We start from the raw sequence: 8,388 nt of genomic DNA on the forward strand, positions 1-8,388 counted from the left end.
GACCAGATATTAAACAATTTAAAAACCTTTAAAAGTGTATTGAGAAAAACAAGGCTTTAAAAAAAATGTTTTTCATTACCAAAAAGAGACGTCTTTAGGTAAAAATAATAAAAACCCCATGCTGCATAGATAACGCAGATAGTTCTGGTTATCTGGTCAACAGGCACAAAGCAAGCACTTAAGGTCTTGGGCTCCAATCTTTTGTTCATTTCTTATTCATATTCATTTCTTCTTGTTGGATGACTAAACCGGATGATGGTAGATATGATAAGTGGGCATTTACTCAGCCCCGCCCTGCTCAGCCTCGTAGCAGATGAATTCTCAGCTGGTGGATAGGCTGCTTTTGTCTCTTTGCCATCTCATGGTTTAGGGTTTTCTGGGCGTCTGCGTCAGTAATTGAAGTTGCGGCGGTACAGACATTGAGGCGGCTGCTGACCTTGGGTCTCATCTCCTTGATTTTTTCTCATCTTCTTCATTGCCGTCCTCTCTGGGCTGTCTTTGGCCAGGAGGGCCCCTGTGGTATCATGGTCTATAACCCTGATACATATTCTGCCTCACTGGTCTACCTTGTTCCCCTGCACCCTGGTTGTCAGCACCCTCCAACCTGCACAGGAGGGTTGGAATACAGTGGTCGTCACCCATAGGGTCTCCGCATGTAGTAAGGTGGGAACCTTCGCCTGCGGTAGGGCCTGGCCTTCGGGAGCACTCTCCGATCCCTCATCCTTTTCCCCACTCACACTATTCTGGTAATTCTGCTGGTGGTTGAGTGGAAGACCCCTGCGATGTGGAGAGCGTCTATAATGGTTACGGTCTGGTGCACATGTACCGCCTTGCGCTGGAACTCCACAAGGGCCTGTAACATTTGCTGTCTCCGCGTCCTTTTCTCCTTCAACAACATCAAACTCCACAGTCTCTCTGTCTCCTATGCTGCGAAGGTACTTCCTGGGGTTCTTCTTCTTTATGGCAGTCTGGTGTACAAATACATCTTCCTTGGTGTCATTCCTCTTGATGAAGCCATATCCGTTTCTTACGTTGAACCATTTTACTGTTCCCAAAACCTTCATTGCGATGACCTTGTCGCCGCCGTTAGGCACCGCCAACGTGAGGTCGCCGGGGCCACCGCTCCCTGCACCGCTGCCCGTCAGGACCCGGCTCAGGGTCTGCAGCGCTGAGGCGGCGGGGGCGGGGCGGCGGGCGGCTGCTGGGTCTCGCTGCTCGTGGCTGCGGTGATGGTGACTGGGGCCGGCGGCTGGCAACTGCGGCTCCTCCCGGGCTGGGATGGTCACAAGGCCAGCTGCGGTTGTGGGGCTGCTCAGCGCCTCGCTGGGGTCCTGCTCTTCAAATTTAAGCGAAACAGCTGCCACTACATTGTCATGTAAGGACTCGCGATTTGCCCTAATGAACCATTTTCACATCTTTGCCAGTAAGGTTCTAGATATAATTTAGATTCTGCCAATGAGATGTACCAGAAAGAGACTTAGAAAGCAGAAGAGTAAAAGAAGTCGTTTGTCCTTATTACAGGAGGCAACAAGTGTTGATATTGGGTTCACCAGACATGACTAATTGTCACAGTCAGCCAGAGAGTCCTTCCCTCCCTGTAAGTCACATATGTTAGAGCTGCAGGAAAAGTGTGACATTTTCACTTGTTTCCTACATTGTCTTTACCAAAATTGCTGTAGTGAATCTGAAAGCTGCTGGAGCTCCACAACTGATTTCCAAGCCTTGCAATGCTTTTAAGCACTTAATAATACTTTGTATTAAATCCCTTTTCAGAAGAAATACCTAGAATGATTTTTATATCCCACATCATGTTGATATAGTCTCAATATTATAATGTTTGAGGAAATAACTACTTTTAACAAACATAACTAATCCAATTACATTTTCTTAGGTGAATTATTCAATTCAGCAAGTACATGTGCTTTTGTTGTTTTTTAAAGTCCATTTTTACCCTTGCATCAACTTATGTTAGGGCACATATCAATTACCAACAATTATTCATTGGCCATCTACAGGCATGCCTCTGAGATACTATGAGTTTGGTTCCAGATCACTACAATAAAGCAAATATTGCAATAAAGTGAGTCAAACAAATTTTTGGCTCCCAATGCATATAAAAGTTATGCTTACACTATACTATAAAGTATGTAATAGCATTATGTGTGAAAAAAACAATGTACGTACCTTAATTAAAAAATAATGCTAGGGGGAGGGATAAATTAGGAGTTTGAGATTAAAATATACACACTACTATATATAAAATAGATAACCAACAAAGACCTACTGTATAGCACAGGGAACTCTGCACAGTATTCTTTAATAATCTATAAGGGAAAAGAATCTGAAAAATATTAGATATAGGTATATATGTAACTGAATCACTTTGCTATACACTTGAAACTAACACAACATTGTAAATCAACTATACTTCAATAAAAAAATAATAATGCCGTTGGAAAAATGGTGCCGACAGACATGCTTGATGCAGGGTTGCCACAAACCTTCATTATATAAAAAACACTGTCTATGAAGAGTGATAAAGCAAAGTGCATTAAAACAAGGTATGCCTGTACTATCTTCTGAACGCTGTGCTATGTCCTGGTATTATAAGGATGTTGTATAACATGCTTTATGCTTACAATTTTATATTAGAAATTGTAATCCTTGGTCTTTGGCAACCAAGGCTTCTTTTAAAGACACTTGGATTAAGTAAAAGATTGTCTTATTTTATCCCACGCCATAATCTGTCATAAGAATTGATTGCACTATAAACTTTACCGTTTACTTAATAAACATAATGTCCTTCTATGTATACAAATCTACATTTGTTTACAGAGTTACAAAGATGAATACAATATGGTCCATTTCTCAATGTGCTCACAATCTAGTGGTGAGGGCAGGCATAGTTATGACAAATTATAACGAGTTTAGGTTATGATGAACTCAACATAGAAGTAAAAAAAAAAAAATCCTACAATAGCATAAGCAAAGTGTTTTATTCTGCATCAAGAGTTGAATAAACCTTGCCATATGAATAGAAATGTTGTCTGCCCCTAATTTGAATTCGATCAAGTCTAAAGAGGAAGAAGGACATTTTGGACAAACAGAACAGCTAGAAAGTGATATAAATGCATCAAAATAAACTATTAGGTAATCAAAAATATTTTGATTACCTAATAAACTATTAGGTAATCAAAAATATTTCAATATTTCAAAAATATTTCAATATTTCAATCAATGATATTGGTGTATACATTGCATGCTATCAGGATGAGTTTGAATTTTATTCTCTAGGCAGTCAAGAGCCAACAGAAGAGAGCTAGCAGTGGAGAACATGATCAAAGTTGGATTTAGAGAGAATTCCAGTGGTAATGGGAATTCTGGAATAGAGGGGAGAATAATAGGTGTCCTGAAAATACCAATGTCCTTCTTTTGCTTTGTCTTTAATGCCTATTTTGCAAAGGTGACTTGCCTCATCGGCATAACTGCTGTAGTGTAACTGCCTGATATTAAGCTTTTTGATTGTAACGTAAGTGTCCGATATTAAGCTTTTGATTGCCGAGGCATCCATTTCAAAGACATCCATCTCAAATAAACATATTGCCAGGTGTATGACACAGCTCAGCTAAGTAAAAAACCAGGCTGCCCCACACATGAGGTTTCCCTTTTAGAAAACCCTGAGTAACCTAGGTTTACTGAGAGTGACCTTGCTTTTGCCTTCCCGTGCTCTAATTCCCACTCTTATGCTTTAAATTCTCCAATAAAGAGTGAACCTGTGAGGCCTTAGGCACCCCTCTTTTGGACCCTGATAAGGGCAGAGCCCCAGGTTGGTGCTTTCTCTCTCTCTCTCTCTCTCTCTCTCTCTCTCTCTCTCTCTCTCCCTCCCTCTCCCTCTCCCTCTCCCTCTCCCTCTCCCTCTCCCTCTCCCTCTCCCTCTCCCTCTCTCTTTCTCTGCTCATGACTTTGCTGTGTAGCCCTTGGGTGTGCCACGTACCCTCCAGGACCTGTGAGTAATAGATCTTTTTTTCCCCCAAAGTTCCTTGATGGATTTTTGCTGATGTGCATCTTGCAATCATAATAAGAACCACAAGGGCCTGTCCAGCCACAACACTGGCTTTGGTTGGGAAAGTATCTGTGGGCCCAGGTGAGTACATTAGAAATTCCTAGCCAATAGTATCACTATTGGTAGGCTAAGAGTGACACAAAACAACTGGCTTATAACAAAAATGAGGTACTTAACAACTGAAGTTCCTCAGACAAGGGTCCAAAGCCAATCTTTTAAAAATAATATTTTTTTGAATTGTGCTATGTATAATGAGAAATATTAATGTATGACTTTATGAGCTTATACATGGTCAGTTACCTTAATTTATTACAGTTTTAATGTTTTTGTTTTTTCAAAAAAGCAAGCCCATAATTTGTATAATTGGTCTAAATTCTATCCATTGTACACTTTGTCTAATGATACCGTTGATCAATTTACTCGTTTTGAACAAATTTGTCCTATTATTGAATCCCCAATAAGCAGTAAGAACTGAGAAATCTTTCAACCTGAAGTGGAGCATTAGAGATAGGGTCTCAAACCTAAAATAGTTTATGACAGACCATTTTATATTTAAGAAAAGCAATGTAAAAATGTATACACTATCATCTAGTCCAGTAAAAGCTAGCTCATTACCTACATTTCTCCAATTTTTCAAGGACAAATATAACTTCTCTGATTTTTTTTCTTCATTATTCTTTCTTTTGCTCTCTCTTTTGTCATTGAACACATTTTTACTGGAGCCCAAGGGACAAAAAGTGCATTTTAAAGTCAAATATATAAGCTGTAATTAGGCTCAGGACCTGATTTTTTTAGTGAAAAAATTGAAGTCACATTATAGTTCAGATTTGTCCTTATGGATAAAGATGTTAAGATCACATCTTATTATGTCTTGTGCTTCTTTTGGTCACATTCAAGAAACAAACAAACAAAAAATTCAATTATTTAATCATTATATCTTTTTCTTAGTGGAGCAATGGAATCATCATATTATTTCTCTGTTTTTATTATTCATCTTCCTGTGCTCTATTATTACTGATAGAATGACAAGGTTAAAAATAATGCCTTTTGTTCAATACTTCTGAGTGTCTTTGAATGCCATACTTTTGAACCAAATTAAACATTATTCTTAACATTTATTATATTCCAAAACCAGGAAAGATACTCATAGGGAAATACTTAAAGAGTTCTACTTTCTCAAATTACCCTTGGATTGACTAGTGAGTAAAAAACCATGTTCTTGACTCACTGGGTTTAAATTCACCATCGGAGTTATCTCCAGAGAACTGCATTTCTACATCTAGGGAGACACTTCTTGCTTGTCATTCTTAATTGAGAGCAGCAGCCCAAGTAACACAACAGTACAAAGACCATCAGTAAAAATGTCACATCAAAATGAATTAAAGTAAATGGATTTGCTAGCTATCAGTGTGTGTGTCAGGACATTACCAATCTTGACTCTCACATATCATATGTATGAACTGTTTATCATGGTTGATTTTTCCTGCTGCAATGTGTACACTAACAATTATAGCAATTGCCTACACAATGTAAAATCAGTTGGCATAAAGCTATCATAAAAATTGTGTGATACTACTGCAAGTATGAGCATACAGATTAATTGAACAAAACAGCAATTATAGAAGGACAAAGAGAAGTTAGTTATTTAGTATATGATAAATAGAGCATATCAAATTGAAATGAAAAAGAGTTACTATTCAGTCAAGTATCTTAGGATAAATAGTGATTTAGGAAACACATATATAATTTCTATAACTACATCTATATGTTTTTTACTTCAATAGATACTATATGGACTAAAGCAGTGGTTTAAAGCCAGGAGGTACATGTCAGAATAATTTTTTCAGCTCTCTCAAAATATACATTACAGCTGGTTCACTTGAAAAAATTGGGACAAACTAAAATATCAAAAATAGAAGATGTTATTTATTGGTACATCAAATCAAAAGACTGTTAATGGAAGAGATATAAGGATAACATCTAATTTTATTGACATGAAAAACATCATAATATAATATTGAGAAAATTGACCAGGATACAAAATTGCATGCATAGTATGCCAGGGGTGGGGAGTAAAAGAGAGAGAAAGAATGGAGAAAATACACCATAAAACAATAATGATTATCCCCTGGATGTTGGAATTAAAATAGATTTTTCCTATTTCATTTACTCTGTTACCTTTGCTTATCTGTATTTTCAAATTTTTCTTCCCTTAGCACATATTACTTTTACATTAATAATATTATCAAAGTTAGAAAAAAGACTGAGTTATATATATTATATATTATAAGTATATATAAATAATGCATTATATATTATATATAATGTATAATTTCTGTATTATATATTATAATTTATATTCTGTATTATATAATTTCTATATTGTATTATATAACTGATATATTATAATTTCTGTATTATATATAATATATATAATTTCTATAACCAATTCTATTTCACCTAACATAATTATTTTTACTTACCTTTCTTTTTACTGTGTCACCATGATATAAATACAACCTGTTGAAAAGTGAAAATTGAAAAATCCAGTCAACCATGTCTCTTTTCCACACATTTCTTTCTGTGAACTGAATTAACTGAAAAATTGGATGATTTATAGAAATAATGATATAATACATTGAATAGTAAATGAAAAGTATATCTGTCAAACTATAATCATCATAGTATTTTAGAATTGCAAAAAACTTTAGAAATCAGATAATATAATTCTATCTTCCTGGAAATGAGAAAACTGAGTAATCAGTAGTCTTTTTTAAACATAATGTGGATACTGAACATGTATTTCTCAGAAGACTGCATAGGAAAAAATGGAAGCAACGACAAGAAAAGCATACAAATTAAGAAGCAAAATGATGAAACAACCAGTTACAATGTTCTGGTAATTCTTTCCAGGACTGTGTAATTTTGGATTAAACTAAACTGTCCCTTTAGAGAAGAGGTAAAAATCAGACCTAAGGAATTGTTTTCAAAAGGAAAGGCTGATCATCTTGTTCTCCACGGCTTCTCCTCATTCTTAAACTTGCATAAAAATTTCTGAACCTCATAGAAAAACTCTCTTCATTGGTAGGGTGGTCAGAGTTCCAACAAATTAAATCCTCAAGTAATGCACCTGTAACAAAGGCAATGGGAAAAAAGATCCACAACTTCCAAAATCTTGTCACAATTGGAAGACTCTAGCCCACAAAATAGAAAGCAGCACATTTGTGTGAGGCAATAGATTGAAATTTCAATCAGGCAATAGATTGAAAGCAGAATCACCATGATGATACCAAAGGCATGCAGAAATAGAATATACAGTACAACCAATATAAAAATTATTTTGTTATAAAACTATTGTCTATTACCCCCAAAATTGTTTGTATCCATTTTAGTAACCAAAATGTATGATTATTTTAAAAATTTACTTATACCTGATTTATATTCTTACTAGAACTTCTTCCATATTATTACTTCTCCATTATTTTGTTTCCTCGCTCAGTTAATAGATTTATGCCTTTAATTAATTTTTATTTTCAAGATAAGTAGATAGCTTATTTTCAAATTCCTTACAGATTCAGGCTTGATTTCTGCTGTCTTCATTCATTAAAACAACTTGGTTGGTGGAACTGCTTGTGTTCCAAATTTTATCTGCTCAGATTCTCAGAATATTTCTTTCTTTATGTCTTGCACTGAATGTTGCCAAAGAATAAATCTGAGGACAGCTTGATTCTTATGTTTTTCTGTTTGTATGAACCAACTCGCTTTTCAGGTCTCAGTGCATAAATAATTATTTTGTAAATATTTGAAATATTTTATTTTGCCAGGATGTGTCTGTATTTGGGCTATTTTCCTTTGACTCCATGGGTGTATGGTGATTGTGTGGGCATACATACACACAAAGCATACACACATACATACACACAAAGCAAACTTCAGAAAGAACAAAGCTGGAGACGCCACACTTGCTGATTTCAATCTATAATATAAAGTTGTAGTAATCAATGCATTATGATGATTGCATAAAAATACACATAGATCAATGGAAAAGGATAGAGAGCCCAGAGATAAACCCATGCATATACAGCAAATTAATTTATGATGAGGGAGCCAAGAATATACAATGGGAAAATGATAGTCTCTTCAATAAATGGTTTTGGAAAAACTGTACAGCCATATACAAAAGAATGAAACTGGACCACTATGTTATACCATACACAAAAATCAACTCAAAATGGATTAGACTAGGACATAAGACCTGAAATCATAAAATTTCTAGAAGAAGACATAAGGTTTAAGCTCCTTGACATCAGTCTTGGCAATGATTT

The 8,388-nt window shown here is 35.8% G+C and overlaps 1 pseudogene; it reads right to left on the reverse strand.

Annotated features, from left to right (window-relative positions):
- Positions 1–279: 279 nt before the first annotated feature.
- On the reverse strand, positions 280–3,586 carry LOC132418077 (Y-box-binding protein 1 pseudogene; annotated as a pseudogene).
- Positions 3,587–8,388: the final 4,802 nt, after the last annotated feature.

This window comes from Delphinus delphis, chromosome X, assembly GCF_949987515.2.
Source record: "Delphinus delphis chromosome X, mDelDel1.2, whole genome shotgun sequence".
NCBI classification, from domain to species: Eukaryota; Metazoa; Chordata; class Mammalia; order Artiodactyla; family Delphinidae; genus Delphinus; species Delphinus delphis.